General features: G+C 47.6%; 1 pseudogene; it reads left to right on the forward strand.

The window, feature by feature from the left end:
• The first annotated feature begins 2,217 nt into the window (after positions 1-2,217).
• LOC8028456 overlaps positions 2,218-16,411 on the forward strand; it is a 51,589-nt pseudogene continuing 37,395 nt past the window's right edge.

A 16,411-nucleotide genomic window follows, 5' to 3' on the forward strand; every position in this document is an offset into this window, starting at 1 on the left:
TTCACTGCCCGTTGCTAGTCCACTGTGATGCCGTTTGTGAATTTAATTCATTCGTAACCCATGCTACATACCAGGCGCAGGGCACCGTCAGAATAGATTTTATATATAAATAAGTCTTATACCTTTGTTTTGGCTTTGGTTTTGTTTGTATGCTGAAATGTTACCAGACCTCTGGTGCTTGTCATAGCGACAACAGAAATAGTCAATGCCAATTAAAAAGGAGACAGACAGGCTGACGGACTTTCACGGCGTTGAAGCAGCGACCACTGTAGAGTTTTTATTGCTACTGGAGCACAGCCGCAAAACATACGGCCCGCGGACTACATGCGGCAGTCATGTGGTTTTTCTCAGGACCGCGAACACGTCCCCGCTGACCGAAGGCCTGCGCACCCGTCGGCAACACACTGACCGGGGGTCTTGATACACAATTCCCATTTGTCTTTTTTAAGTGCTCAGCCCCTTGATGGTTTTGACCGGTCTCTTGTGGTCCGCACTCTTTTTCACGAATGTAGTTCTAGAGTTTTTTAACGGCTTCGTAGATTGTGGCTTGTTGGTGAAGATCTTGTTGGAGTCATGCTTGTCAGTCACGGATGCCGAGTAGTTTGTGAAAATTGGCCTGAAATATCTAGTACACAGAAGTTGCAGAAAATCTTTGTGGTGGTTGACATCTTTCTCTAGCTTTGCGTATTTCAGAGGGCCATGGTGTATAAAGCCTGGTTCAGACAGTTGCGTTTGACTGCGTTGCGGCTACGAGAAACCAGGACATCCCTGCTACTTATATCGCGTGCCAAGATGATTCCTTGAATTGGATTGCACGCTTCATACGAAGCACAGATGTGTCGGTGACTCGCTTTCGGTTCTCGACACAACGCAGTCAAACGCACTCAAACGCAAGAGGGTATTCACACGAGGGAGAAATCCCGGGGATTTCTCCCCGGCACGCTCGCATCACGAGATGAAAACGCGAGGCTTTTGCACATCGCAAAGCCTGACGTTTTCGTCGTGGGATGCGCGTGTCAGGGAGAAATCCCCGGGATTTCTCCCTCGTGTGAATACCCCTACAAAAGCGGTCGCGAACGCGGTTGTATAAAGATCCAGTGCATTTGCACGCGCACTCGATGACATCATGTGCGCGTGCAATTGTACTGGATCTTTATACAACCGCGTTCGCAACCGCTTTGCGAACGCGGATCGGCTTCCAGTGTGAATGAGCGGTAAGAGTATCCACCGCAGTATCACCAGCTGCATGCTAAGGCTTTTTCATTTTCAGCATATTTCGTTGTTGTTTTTTTTTGGTAAAATCTCTACAAAGTTCTTCAGCGCATGCAACACCCTCACTAGCTTCACTGATGGATAGTATAGTACTCCCCTGTCTGGTGCCTGAGGAGGGAATTACCAGGAGCCATAGAAGCCTGAGTGCAACTCGCGAGTCCGAGTTGCACATTGGCACACACCAGTAAGGTATCATGCGACTTAGAATGCAGCACAAAGAGTTGGGGCTAAGTACAAGGTGCTGATGTGCCCATGATCAATAAATGGAATGAAATGACCGCGCCTGTACGTGTGGCGTCGCGGTGCGCGTGCCACGAGCAGCAGACGGCTTCGTGCTATTGAGCTATGCCGGCAATTGCTAAGCGCTCTATCTGCGGGTCGAACGACGACCGAAAAAAGTTACTCGCGTCACAAACAAATTACGTGATCAAGTGACCTATTTGATAACGTAAGGTCACGTTACCGCGTAACTTAACATAGAAAACTTACGTTATCACGTAGCTTAACGGATAACGTAGCTTACGCTAGCTACGGTGAACTGTAGCAGCAGGCAGCGGACAAGCGTCGTCTGCATTTCTGTATGGGGTTTTGGCGCCCCTAGTAGCAAATCTGTGAAGTAAGCGCGACGACGACAAAGAAACCATTGGGCAGGCATTTTCAGTATAAAGGAGGCTATGTCTGTACATAAGAGGCTCCGGGTGGTGAGCGGGAGTTAGTCTCGCCCCAGTGCTCGATCCTGCTTTTACGCCGCCATCGACGCCTGGCATGCCTAACCTTTTTCTGTTTTGTTTTGGGCACAAGTTGGCCAAATTAAACGTTTAGTTTACTTCAGTAATTTGTCGCCTCGTCAATTGCCATTGGGGAACATATCTTACACCGTGTCCGCACACGAATGGCCGCAAACAAAAGAACATATTAATTTAGTGCCAAAATCCGTAATTACTTGCTGATTCCTAGGGTCTGGATGACGTGAGTTTTCACGGATCAGCGCAAATTCCCACGCCGAACCTCGACGCCTTCGCAGCTGACGGCATCATTCTGAACAACTACTACGTCCAGCCCTTGTGTTCGCCGTCGAGGGCGGCGCTTCTCACCGGACTTTACCCCATACACACCGGTACGTGGGAACAATCACTCACAGGAGAAAGACTGCTTCGCACACCCTGGCCTGTTTCTCCCGGAAAAGGGGAGCAAACGAGGACGCGATCATGTAAAGCTGACAGTAGCGCCACCAAGACGCGACCACAAAGGCGGCGCTGTAGTGTCAGTAAATGCCCGAGCTACCTGTGAACACAAGCGTCTGCCCGCGTCTGTCTGTTCGCGCTAACGAAGCACCAACAAGTTAGAGGGCCTTAGAGCGATAGACTGGCAGCTGAAAGTGACCCCGAACTGGCCGCCACCATGGTGCCCATTTTTGACCACTAGACACGCCAGCTTATAGTTTTACGTCTAGATTTTAACGAGGTAGAGCGCACAAATAATTGTTCTTTATCTTTATTCACAGGACTGACCAGATAACTTATGTTTCTTTTGTTTGAAGTCCAAAATGTGCTTTTACGACAAAAACTCGGGCAGCTTCGCAATGCCTCCGCTAGATGCCGTCAGCCGCAGTACTGTATTTTGGGTTTTTATCGGAGCTGGAGGCTGATCTATCAGCATTGAAAAAATAGTTTATTATGTTTCTTTTTACAGCGATCGCAATACCAATTTCGGCTCAGTTTTGCGTAAAAGCCTCAGGATTTGGTACGGTCACGTGTCTAGTGGTCAAAATCGTACTACATGGCGGCAGCCAAGTGGGTCACTTTTGACTGGTGAAAGAAATACCAATTTATCGCTCGAAGCGCCCCCCCCCCCCCCCCCCACCTCGCTGCAAAGCACCTAAGATAAAAAAATAAAAATAAAAGTAACATACGAAAATATGCAGTTTGTGGCTTCAGCTTTCCATCGTATCGCCGAGAAGGTGTTCTTTCCATCCGGTTCGTTTCTTTTGTTTTCTTTCATAGCGCCCGCAACAACGTAAAGCCGGAGTCACACTATTTATACATCATGCAAAATACACCAGCTTTATTCGATTTACCTGCTCTTTTTGAACCGGTGCAGAAAAATGTAGGGCGGTGAACTTCCGGTCGTTTCTCATTATACGTACCGGAAATACACTGCGCTACAATTTTCTGCACCCGTGGTAGTGCAGGTAAATCGAACGAAGCTAGTTTGGAAACAGATTCGAACGCAAGTCACCTTGAGATCCGTGCTTGGAATGCCGCATGGCAATAAGCTCAAGGAGAAACTTGGCATGCAGCATTTGAACCACGGATATCGTGGTGACTGATTTTCGCAGACTGTCTTTGAAGCACTGGCGGCCATAGCTGTGTGCACTGCTGAGCCCGTGCTGATGGTGAGCTTCCACAGTTCTTTTGTAACGTGCATTCCGCACCCTCAAGATTTCCGCTCTTAGCAACCTATTACTGCGGGCTCGTTCAGAGCATGCGCTCTAGACATCCCCCACCGATATGGCGCCGAGTGAATGCTCCTTATAAGCAGTGTGACTAGAGTGCCTTCATACACACGCGCGCTTTTGCTTGAGTGGTGCCAACTCCGCCATTTTTCCGCCCAATCGTTTTCTTATGCATTTTGAAGTGCGCGCAATCCGGTGTCACTCAGCTCGTGCGCGTAGCTTTGGCTAATGCATAGACGCCATTTTACCGCCCAAGTCACGCACCGGGTGCGCGAGAGCGTCACGCGCTGGCATTATCAGGCAACAATGAATGTCTTCACCCTGACACAGACAGACATCTAGGCACCCTAAGTGTGACCAAGGCGCAGTGACGCGAAATCTAAACGCGAACTAAAAAAATTGCGCTCGCTTAGCTCGGCTATGCCAGGATATACGTAGCGTGAGATTCCAGAATCAGACTTTAAGAGTTTATAAATACCTGGCGTCAGCTAGTGAAAAGCTCGGTTTGAAGATTATGAGAAAGAAACAATGTACGCATTCGGAAGCAGATGAAAGAAACACTTTTTAACGAGCTTGGGAGCAAAGGTTAAAGGAGTCATGAAACGCTTTTCCAACTTTTCCTGTTTAGCTTTCCTCCTCAGCTCATAAATCGCGCATTCTACAAAACAGTTCAAGAAGACGGAAAGGGGGCAGTCCCCTCTTGCTCGGACACTCGCTTGTGTATCCGGACACAGCCATTGTCCTCCTAGAAGATTAGCCCGTCGCTCAAGATTCAGACAAAAGTTGCTTTCCCCACCCCGTTCACCCCGAAGCTGACAGTGCTGTGGAAGCTACGTGCTTGTTGGACCAGCCACACTTTTGCCACGTGATCACGCTCTCTCACGCATACCTAAGCGTGGAGAATGAGGTCAGGTGATGAAAGGGAGGCAACTGATTCGTCCGGCAAGCGCGTCGCTTCCACCACAATGTCAGCTTAGGGGTGAAGGAAATAAGTGAGGTCCGGTGACGTGTGACGTGCGTTTGGGCCCGCCGACGCGCTGCGGGAACCGCGGATGTATCACAGTGAAAAGGCAGAGAGCTTACGAAGGGAAGGAGGTACAAAATAGTCCGCTGTGTTTTCAAAGTTCCGTACCGAAAGTCAGGCTTTTGACTTTCTACCTTTTTTCTTCTGGCACACTGAACGATCTGCTATTAGTAAAATCCCAATATAAATTGATTTATTCTAGCCGAAAATTTGTTTCATGGGCCCTTTAAGCCACTATAGGTACACCAGGAGCTTTGGGAAAGCTAGGTCACTGTAGCTAAATACAGCCAGCAGGATCTAGTTTCTTTGACCGAGGGAATATCTGCGTTTAATGGAAAACATGCTCGCGCATTTTCATACCAGAAACCCCCTAAGCAGCGATTTCCAAAAATGATCGTGATCGTACAGAACGCTGGAGTCACAATAAAACGCTGACGTAATCAGTCTAGCTTCAAATAAAAGAGTGGGGTCTGAGTGTAAAATCAGGATGATATCGCCAACTACCCTGTGCAGGAAATTCCCTACGACATCGGTACAAATTGGAACAGAAATGAAGCCTGGTAGATAGCACATTGCAAACGACCACGCATGGTGTGCTGCGACTAAGCGATTCGCCTCGATCCTGTACCACGTTTGCAATGTTTTTTTTTGCTTTCAGTGGAATTGATCTAGGAAACGTGTGTGAGATGTGTGCTGTGGTGGAACCATTTCGCGAGATGTTGCATGTGCTAAACAAAAGCACAAAAACGTGCTTTTTTAAACTTGTTTTAGTGCGGGGACACCCGTGACAGCGGCTGCGGTGGACGAAGCGAAAGTCCGTACGCCAGTTGTTCTGCTGAGGTGCGACGAGCACTCGAGAACAGAACCTGGACGGCCGCAGCGGGAAGTCGAGGGAGCGTGTCCGCACAGCGCGACCACGCGGGCATTTCGCAGTAGCAGCTGCCAGAGGCGTGGCAAGAAGAGCGGGCGTCGTGGGAGGGTACGTCGAGGCAGCAGGACGAATAAGGAGGCGAGGGGCGCTTTCCCCGTGATCATGTGGGCTTTTTGGAACAGGGGAGGCCGACCGGTGGGGAAAGGGGGGAGCGACAGAGGGCCGTGTGTTGAAAAAGAAGGACGAAGAGAAGAAGAGCAGTGCATCTGGTGTAGGGAGGACGTTTTTGCGTTCGTACATGAGCATTCATTGCAGGGAAGGGGCACAAACAGCTACCACTGCAATCGATAAAAAGATAGGTAGATCGATGGATAGATGGATAGATAGATAGGTAAACATATGATTGACAGATAGATAGATAGCGAGATAGATCATCATCATCATCATCATTTATTATCCTTTAAGGCCCTTACGGGCATTACACGAGGGAGTGGTACATTTGTAATTTTTTTTCTTAATCGAACACTTCCGCGCGCAATTTTAGCGCAATAGAAGAGGGAACTAGTCGGATAAAGCAGAGACGAAAGTGGTTACAGAGGCGGCAAATTTGTGTGTGTCAGTTATGGTAACAATGTCATTTGGTAGCCCGTTCCAATCGTTTATTGCCAAAGGTAAAGTTGAATTACTGTATGAAGTAGTTGACGAAAAAATGGGCCGCAACTTGCAGGAGTGGTCAAAGCGGGGGAAAATCTGCCACGGGGGTAAAAGCAGTGATTCACGAAGAGGCATGTTACGGTGAAAGATTCGGTCAAGGAGAGAGAGACGGGACACTCGGCGCCTCAATGAAAACGTGTGAAGGTTAGCTGCTTCGCGCAATCCAGATATGCTCGTGAAAGGTGAGTAATCAGAAGAAATAAAACGAAGAACCCTGTTTTGGATTGATTCAAGGTTGTTTGATAGGTACGATTGCCAAGGGCACCACACAGAAGAAGCGAATTCAGGCTTAGACCGAACCAAAGTTGAGTATGCTAGTTGTTTTATCTCTGGTGTTGCGGGTTTCAGGTTTCCGCGCAAAAGGACCGAGGGTACGGTTTGCGCTAGCTACTATATTACTAATGTGAGACGTCCATGAAAGGTCAGATGGTAAATGAATACCGAGATATTTATATGAACTGCAAACGGTGATGGGGGACGGGTCAAAATGGTAAGAAAAAGGTTGAAGAGCACTACGAGAAAACGAAAGGGATTTACATTTGACAAAATTGACTCATCTGCCATTTATTGCACCATTGAATGACTTGTGAAATTTCTGTTTGCAAGGTATGGTGATCGTCGAACGAGAGAATGGGCCTGTGAATTACGCAGTCGTCTGCAAATAACCGAACTGATGACGAGATGTGCTCGTGAATATCATTGATGTAGATTAAAAAGAGTAAGGGCCCGAGTACACTACCCTGAGGGACGCTTGAGGTTACCGGGCACGAGGGGGATTTAGAGTTATTAATGGTGGTGTACTGGGTGCGGTTTGTCAAGAATTCGGATATCCAATTTACGATAGCGGGATGGATCTTAAATTCTTTAAGTTTTATTGTAAGACGTTGATGAGGGACCCTATCAAACGATTTAGAAAAGTCGATAAATATGGGGTCAGTCTGAATGTTGGTATTAAAACCTGCGTGAATGTCATGAAGAAACGCCGTTAGTGGGGTTTCGCAAGAGTACGCTTTCCGAAAACCATGTTGGTGATTAAAAAGAAAGTTGTTATCTTCTAAATCTTTGATCATATTGGAGTAAAGTACGTGTTCCACGAGCTTAGATGATACGCTAGTTAGGGAGATGGGCCGATAGTTCGTACTTAGGCGGCGGTCACCAGATTTGAACACAGGAGTTATGTTTCCAGTTTTTCAATCCCTCGGAATTTCAGAAAGTTTAATTGACTGGGAAAATATGTCACAAAGAAAAGCTGCGGAAGTGTGTTTCGTGTTTATTAGAACCTTCGAATTGATTTGGTAATCCCCTGAGCTGGAAGACAGCTTCAAGTTCTCAATTGTTTTCAGGACGCCGGCATAGTCAAAGGAGATGGGCCCTATAGGAGTGTGCAATGACTGGCGTGGGACAGGAATATTACGCAGGTTTTCTTCTGTAAAGACAGAACTAAATAAGTTATTAAGTGAAAGAGCACTTTGGTGACCGGAAAGATTATGCCCCCTGTTGTCAGTGAATTACAAGGGAGACGACGTAGAAGGATTAATAATCTTCCAAAATTTTTTTGGCTTGTCAACCAAAATGTTGGAGAGGTCCCGAGTATAGAATTTAGTTTTCGCTTCATTTATAGCTGTTTTGCATCCTGTTGCACAATCGTGGTATTGGTTCCAGGCTTCCAGCGTGTCGCAACACTTAGCCTGTCTATAAAGCCTTTTCTTTTTGTTGGAGTGTTTATGGATAGATTTGTTATACCACGGATTGTTGTTATCAGAGATGACACCAGTGAGTGGTATAAAAGACTCAATAAGTTGAATTAGTTTATCTTTGTACAGCGTCCAGTTAGCGTTGACAGATCTTTCCTCAAAATTGTGAGAGAACGTGTCGTAGAAGCGTTCCAGTTGCGACTTAATAGAACTATAGTCGGCACTCGCGTAATTCCGAATGAATTTAGTGTAGCGTGATTTGAGAGGAGTGGTAAGGGAGAGTGTTAATTCATTAACAAGATCGTCACTAAAGCCGGGTAAGTATGTAACATTACTGATAAGGTTTGACTCTTGCGTTAGGCACAAGTCCAGCACATTGCTGCAGATTTTGGTAGTTCTGGTGGGTTGAGTGATAACGTTGGAAAAATTAAAGTCAAGGCAAAGGTCAGCGAAAGCATCGGAAAAAGCACTGCCGGAGGAGAGGGCAGTCCAATCAATGTCTGGACAATTAAACTCTCCAAGAAGAACAAGGGTGGCACTAGGATAAAGGGTTGTAAGCTGAAAGAGACACTTATGAAGCTCAGTAATGAAATCCCTACCACTATCTGGCGGCCTGTAACATACACCCATCATAATACTTGGCTCAGAGGTAAGGCATACCCAGACGATTTCCAGGCTTGTTTCTATCGAGATAAGCCTTGATGGGATACGTTTATTCGCAGCTAAAAGAACACCACCCCCTCTCTTTCCGACGCGGTCAGTTCGGTAAACATGAAAACCAAAATGTGGAGGAAACAATTCTGAGTCAGTGATATCAGGGTTTAACTAGGGATGCCGCGAACTTTTTTCGAATCGAAGTTTCGATGATCGAATCAAGCGGTTCGAAAGGTTCGAAAGATTTCGATTTTTCGAATTGTCTCTATCGTAAAATTCGACGGAGATCGAATTTTCGAACTTGTGAAGCTAAGAAGTTCGACGCTTTTCGAACCGTCGAACTTACTACGCTAAAAAATTCGATCTTTTTCGAACTTTCGACCTTATTGCGCTGCAAGGTTCGATGCTTGTCGAACTTTCGAACTTAACTGACCAAAATATTCGATGAATTTCGAACTTTCGAACTTATTTATCAAGAGAATTCGAAAAGTTTCGAACTTTCGGATTCTGAAAAGTCAGAAGTTCGACGAACTTCGAACTTTTAGGGTAAAAGTTCGACGTTCGTCGAACTTCGAAAGACCGGCGGACGGTTTCATTTGATTTCAAGTAGTGGGGTGCATTCGTAATTTTTTTTCTCGAACTTTTACACGCGGTGCTGCGTTCCTTACGAAAGACAATGTCGTTTATTTCAATGTTCTGGCATGTTAAACTAATATATGACAAAATTAAGGTAAACGGAACAATTTATGGTTGGGACGCCAACACTGAGAGTAGATACATATGCGACAGCCTATCCTCCCCATCAGGCACTGGAGCGGAAGGCAGCAATTGACAACGAGGCACACAAGGGAAAATGGCGGACCTGTCACTATCCGACTCTTACAGGGAATTTACTTTAATAAATATTAACGCGAGAAGCGTGGTGAACAAGGTGGTCGATATCGAAAGCTTAATTTTGGTCTATTCACCGGACGTGATTGTGGTAACGGAAACCTGGTTGAATCATGATATTGCTGATCATGAGATACTCCCTCCCGGATACTGCATGATACGTAAAGACCGCGATAGGCGTGGGGGAGGTGTAGTGGTCATCTTTAGAGAAGATTTACCTGTAATCAGATTAGATGACATCCCGGAACTGGAGTGCGTTTGGGTCAAGGCGTCTCTCGCGAATGCGAACATTGTTATAGGAGCATGTTATCGGCCTCCAAATTCAAAAGTATTATTTTTCGAAAAGCTGAACCAGTATATCATGAACAACAACTTGGGGGAACGTAACTTTATTCTCGCTGGGGATTTTAACACGCCCGAGATTGATTGGTCCTCCACATTTCCGGTTCCCCTTTGAACGCATGCCGAGCCCCTGGTCGACATTGCTTTTTTTCACAACTTGACACAGTTGGTAAAGTGTGATACTCGTGTGTGTGGCCCAGCGCGATCAATACTAGACTTAATTTTCGTAAGCAGCGGCCTCGCTCAAAAAGACTACACGCTCTCTGTTTTGGATGCCATCTCCGACCACAAAACAATCCTACTGTCAATTGCTGTCGGTGTTAATACTCCAACTCATGGTATACAAACCAGCGTACTTCACTTCGCAAGAGCCAACGATATTTGTATACTAGACGAGTTGGATATTGCCTTTGGTGATTACTTGACCCTTGGAGATTCTGCACAACACAACGTCGATGAACTCTGGTTATTTTTCAAGTCTCTTGTACATTCCTGCATCAACAAATACGTACCTAAATTCAAGAAAACGGCGCACAGAAAGAATCCTTGGATGACCCGGGATATTATTTACCTAGTACGAAAAACTAACAGAACAAGGAAAAGTTGTAAGAGATGCCGAAGCGACGGCAAAATCGGCGTACTTGTTGATCTCAGAGCTCGGTTGAAAGAAAAAATAAACGCGGCCAAACTACACTTTCATTCTGAAACCCTCCCAAACTTTATGCTGTCCTCTCCTGACAAGTTTTGGAGATATCTTTCGCCACGTAAGCAGGGAATCACAAACCTTAAAGTAAACGGGAAACAGATTAGCGACAACGCAACTATGGCAAACTGTTTCAACGACTTTTTCAAATCAACGTTCATAATAGATAACAACACACGCCCAAACTATGACTTGCCGGTAAACACCCCGCTATTAGATGACTTGTCAATCTCTGAAGAAGGAATTTTTTCCTTGCTGCTTAATCTTGATGATAAAAAATCTACCGGTATAGATAACATTCCAAACGCTTTTCTGCGCCGTTACGCGGAGTGGTGTGCTAAGTATCTTGCAATATTATTTCGTAATTCTCTTATAGAAGCCAGAGTACCGACTGAGTGGAAACACGCCAAAGTTATTCCCATTTTTAAGGCCATAGACAGACAGCTGGTGACGAATTACCGCCCTATTTCATTGCTATGCACCACAGGAAAAGTACTGGAACACATAATATCAGCTCACATTTTTTCTTTTTTAGAATCAAATAACTTGCTTCATCCCAGGCAACATGGCTTCCGCAGAGCCCTCTCTACTTCTACACAGTTGGTGGAAACTACACACTATTTTTCAGAAGTTTTAAACCGGCGTGGTCAAGTGGACGTAGTCCTCCTGGATTTTTCGAAAGCCTTCGATAAAGTTTCACACCCGAAGCTATTAATAAAACTAAAATCAATTTTAAGAAACGACACGATAACGAACTGGATTAGCGACTATCTATCGTCCCGTCGCCAAACTGTTGTAATTGATGGTACATTCTCCGATTCCGTTTGTGTTGACTCTGGGGTACCGCAGGGGTCTGTTCTCGGGCCCCTAATGTTTCTTGTATTTATTAATGATGTCTTAAACGACATTCCAGTCCAGATTAATCTCTTTGCAGACGACTGCATCCTTTATAAAGAAGTTAGTAGTCCTGAAGATCATCTCCTTATTGAAAATTCCCTGGAAAAAATTAATCAGTGGTGCAAAACGTGGCAGATGACACTCAATGCAACAAAGTCCGTATGTATGACCATCACGCGAAAAAATAAAAACATTTCACAATTTCCCTACAAGATAGATGGCGCACCTTTGCAAAGAGTGGAATCTTTTAAATATTTGGGAGTCGTCATATCATCCGATCTGCGGTGGAACTGTCACATCGACCACATTGTAAATAGCGCGTACCAAAAGCTAGGCTATCTAAGACGGTCCCTGGGTCACTCTAGCACAGGGGTGGCCAAACCGCGGCTCGCGAGCCGCATGCGGCTCTTTGCTGGTCCAAGTGCGGCTCGCGGATCCCTCATAAGTGGAACCCCCCCCCCCCCCCCCCCCCCGGCCCCTTTCCGCGTTTCCCCAAGAAAAAAAGAAGGGATTTCAGGCAGAATAAAGTACGGCTCGCGGTTTGGCAGCCTTGTACCCCATACGTACCGTCGTACAGCCTTGTGCACTCATACGTACAGTCAGACTCTGAACAAAATTTGAACCTGCCCCCCCCCCCCCCCCCCCCCCGCGGCTCTCAGAAGCTTCCTGGTTTCGTTTGCGGCTCTTAGGCCGGGTCAGCCTGGCCACCCGTGCTCTAGCATATCAGCAAAATTGATTGCCTACAAAACTTACGTACGGCCTATTCTTGAATACGCAGCCGTGGTATGGGATCCACACACGGAGGTGAACATAACGAAGCTGGAGAGAATACAAAGAAAGGCCATTAGATTTATTTACAACTCCTACAGTTGGTCAGTATCACCAAGCCAGCTCTTAGCAGATGCTAACCTTGAATGCCTGGAACCAAGACGCCGGAGGGACAGGTTAAAATGTTTGTACCTTATTGTGAACGACAGCCTAAAAATCAACAAAAGCAATTATATTTCCTTCTTCCAACCACGGGCCACAAGGAGATCACATCGACTGTCAATCAAAGAATTTTCTGCTAAAAACAATGCATTTCTTCATTCGTTTTTTCCACGCACTATCCGCGAGTGGAATTCCTTGCCAGCTGACGTGATCGAGAGTGTTTCTTTATCACAGTTTCTATCACAAATTGAATAGACAATCTTGTTTTGAACCTTGCTCTGTGCTTTCTTTGTCGGTTTCTTTTTTTTTTTTTCTTTTTTTCGAGTCATTGCTGGCCAACGTGGTCGATGGAGTTCGTTGTCACGGTTTTTGTCGCAAGCCTAGTAGATATGATTCTGTCAAAACCTTGTTGCACGTTTGCCTTGCTGTTCCTTCATATGTGTGATTCCGATCGTGTTCTAACTTTGAAATAACTGTATCTTCACGTTTATCTCTTGCACGCTTGTGTTTCTTTTGGTGTGAATTGATGCTTGTATTCAGTGCTGCAGTGCTGTGGGGCACTGCCAACGCTGTTGATATTGCCACGCGCTAGACACACCGGCGGATGGCACAGGCTATCGCATTAAGATAAGCACGTGACATTGGGCAGTGCCGCACCCCAGACGCACACCAGACGCACGGGCCGGTCGCACGAGCGTCTTGCGCTCGTGCCATCGCGTGACTGTGAGCTTTGTTTTTTGGGACATTCTTTTCATCTACTCCGCTGGGACTTGACACTGAAGTGAAGAAGTTAAAGTTCTTGTTTTTCCACGAAGCCGAACTCTTTTTGTGTTGCACATAAAGTCGTGACATTAAGTGGTGGAGGTGCGGGGTAATGTCCTCCACATGCTCACGTCTAGTACATCCTCGAACACCCGTGACCCCAGCCCAGCTAGGGACGCCCACATCGAAGGAAGCACGTCGTTAAGCACCGACGTTCGCTTAAGCCGACGACAGCAAGGCCTACCAGCGGAGTTCGGGCTTCTTTCGGACAAGGCTTCAGCAAGAACCGAGACCTAGGCACCGGGATCATGTCTTCCCCTGCTACCCCGAGTCAAATAGTCTTCCAGGTTCCACGAACACCAAAGGCTTTCCACGGGGACCTTTACGAAGACGCGGAAGACTGGGTCGAGCATTTTGATCGGGTAGCGATACTAAACGGCTGGGACGATTCGTTGAAGTTACGGAACGTTTACTTCTCGCTTGAGGACGCAGCCCGCGTTTGGTTTGAAAACCGAGAAACAAGCTTTACGTCATGGGACGAATTCAAGTCCCAGCTTCTGCGGACCTTCGCCAACGCACAGCGCAAGGAGAGGGCTGAGCAGTTGCTTCAGGCAAGAACGCAGCACCCCAATGAGGGCGTCGTCGCGTACGTAGAAGAGATGATTCGCCTCTTTCGTCGTGCCAACCCGACCATGACCGAAGAAAAGAAGGTGCGGCACCTGATGAAAGGCGTCAAGCAAGACCTTTTCGGAGGCCTCGTGAGGAATCCTCCTTCGACGGTGGCTGAGTTTGTCGCAGAGGCATCTACAATCGAGAAAACGCTACAGATGCGCTCCCGGCTGTACGAACGCCAGTTGCCGACTGCCTCGCAAGACCATCTAGTAACGGCTTTCGGTAGCACCAGCGACGTCCTTCGTGAGCTCATTCGAGGTGTCGTCCGTGAGGAACTTCAAAAGTTACAGACGCCGGTACTTCAACCCACCGTCGCCCCTGTGTCAGCAATCATCCGGGAAGAAGTTCAAAACGCCCTTGGCATAACACCAGTACAGGAGGAAGCCTCGAAACAGCGCACTCTGTCATACGCTGCCGCCGCGAGGAATTCCGCACCACTCATTGACTTCTCCAGGCAAGCTCCGCCTTATCCGCGGCCAACACGGCAGTTCACTCGACGCCCTAGCGAACAGCGCCCGCCGACAAGGAAGACCGAGGTTTGGCGCACATCAGATCACAGGCCGCTCTGCTACCACTGTGGCGAAGCAGGGCACGTGTACCGACAGTGCCCATACCGCCAAATGGGACTTCGAGGCTTCTCACCTGATGCTCCCCGCCCGCACTACGACCAGCGACCACCCGAAATCGAGGACTACCTCAACCAACCGGCTGGTGCTTCAGCTGATCGACGCCAGTCTAGGTCTCCGTCACCGAGACGTCACGAGTATTCTGGACGCCGCTCCTCCCCTGACGCTCCAAGGGCACGATCGCCAAGTCCACGCCGGGGAAACTAAAGGTGGCGACTTCGGGAGGTGAAGTTGCTTGCCGCCGAATCCAAGAAGACCCTCCAACGACGCGAGACGCACAAGACGACGACATGGAGACACCGTACGGCGACGATCAACTAACTACCTCCGACCTCCCCCTGGTTATCGACGGACACGAAGTGACTGCGCTGGTCGACACGGGCGCCGATTATTCCGTGTTAAGTGGGAATCTTGCCGCTCGACTGAAGAAAGTTATGACTGTCTGGGAGGGGCCACAAATCCGCACGGCTGGAGGTCATTTAATTACACCGGTCGGCAGGTGCACAGCAAGGATCCAGATACGAGGAATTACGTTCATCGCCAGTTTTGTCGTTCTCAAGGAGTGTTCAAGAAAAGTTATACTCGGAATGGACTTCCTCGGAGAGAACGGCGCAATCATAGACCTACGCAGGCAAATGATCACATTTTCCACTGCACGATGCGTTGAAGAGGAGAATTCAACACTACGGCGTTCTCCACTCCGAGTAACGGATGACCACGTTTGTCTCCCGCCATGTAGCAGCATGCTCGTGACTGTAAGAACCGACGAGACTGCCCCTTCAGGAATCGCCGAGGCGAACTCTTCTCTTCTGCTGGAACGGGGAATCTGCATAGCCAGGGGTCTCGTTCATCTCCACGACGGACAAACTGAGTTATTACTTACGAACTTTCGCTCCGAACACCAGCATATTTCCCGTGAAACTACCATCGCCTACCTTGAGGACGTCGCTGATGTCAGTGGGTCCTTTTCACTAGAAGCTTCACTGCCAGGCAAGATAACGACAACCTCCACAAGAACATTTGACGTTAATCGTGAGCTCCCAGAAAAAGAAAAGGAACATCTGCTGGATCATTGACATAGGTATAATGACTGTTTTTCATCGTCATCGAAGGTGCGCCGGACGACTGTCGCCACACATCGGATCATCACGGATGAAGCAACAACGCCGAAACGACAGCCACCGTACAGGGTCTCGCATAAGGAACGAGAAACGATACGGCAACAGGTCGAAGAAATGCTCCATGACGACGTTATACAGCCATCAAAAAGTCCCTTGGCATCGCCTGTTGTGCTTGTGAGAAAAAAAGATGGTACACTACGATTTTGCGTAGACTACCGTAAGCTAAACACGGTCACCAAGAAGGATGTATACCCGCTGCCCCGCATAGATGATACTCTGGACAGGGTGCGTGGTGCGAAGTACTTCTCATCGATGGATCTCAAAACAGGTTATTGGCAGATCGAAGTTGATGAAAGAGACCGAGAGAAGACCGCTTTCATTACGCCCGATGGTCTTTATGAGTTTAAGGTCCTTCCGTTTGGACTATGCTCGGCGCCGGCCACATTCCAGCGGATGATGGATAGTGTTCTTGCCAACCTCAAGTGGCAAACATGCCTTGTGTACTTAGACGATGTCGTAGTGTTTTCCACGAGCTTTGAACAACACCTGAATCGACTAGAAGCTGTACTGCAAGCCATAAGGACCGCTGGCCTCACACTTAAGCCGGAAAAGTGCCATTTCGCATTCAAAGAGCTCAAATTCCTAGGCCACGTCGTGAGCGCAGAAGGCGTTCTGCCCGACCCTGAGAAGACTTCTGCCGTCGCATTGTTCCCTGCTCCCACCGACAAGAAGACCGTACGACAGTTTCTGGGACTGTGCGCCTATTATAGACGCTTTGTGGAG

This window comes from Ixodes scapularis, unplaced genomic scaffold, assembly GCF_016920785.2.
Source record: "Ixodes scapularis isolate PalLabHiFi unplaced genomic scaffold, ASM1692078v2 PGA_scaffold11__112_contigs__length_91849675, whole genome shotgun sequence".
NCBI classification, from domain to species: Eukaryota; Metazoa; Arthropoda; class Arachnida; order Ixodida; family Ixodidae; genus Ixodes; species Ixodes scapularis.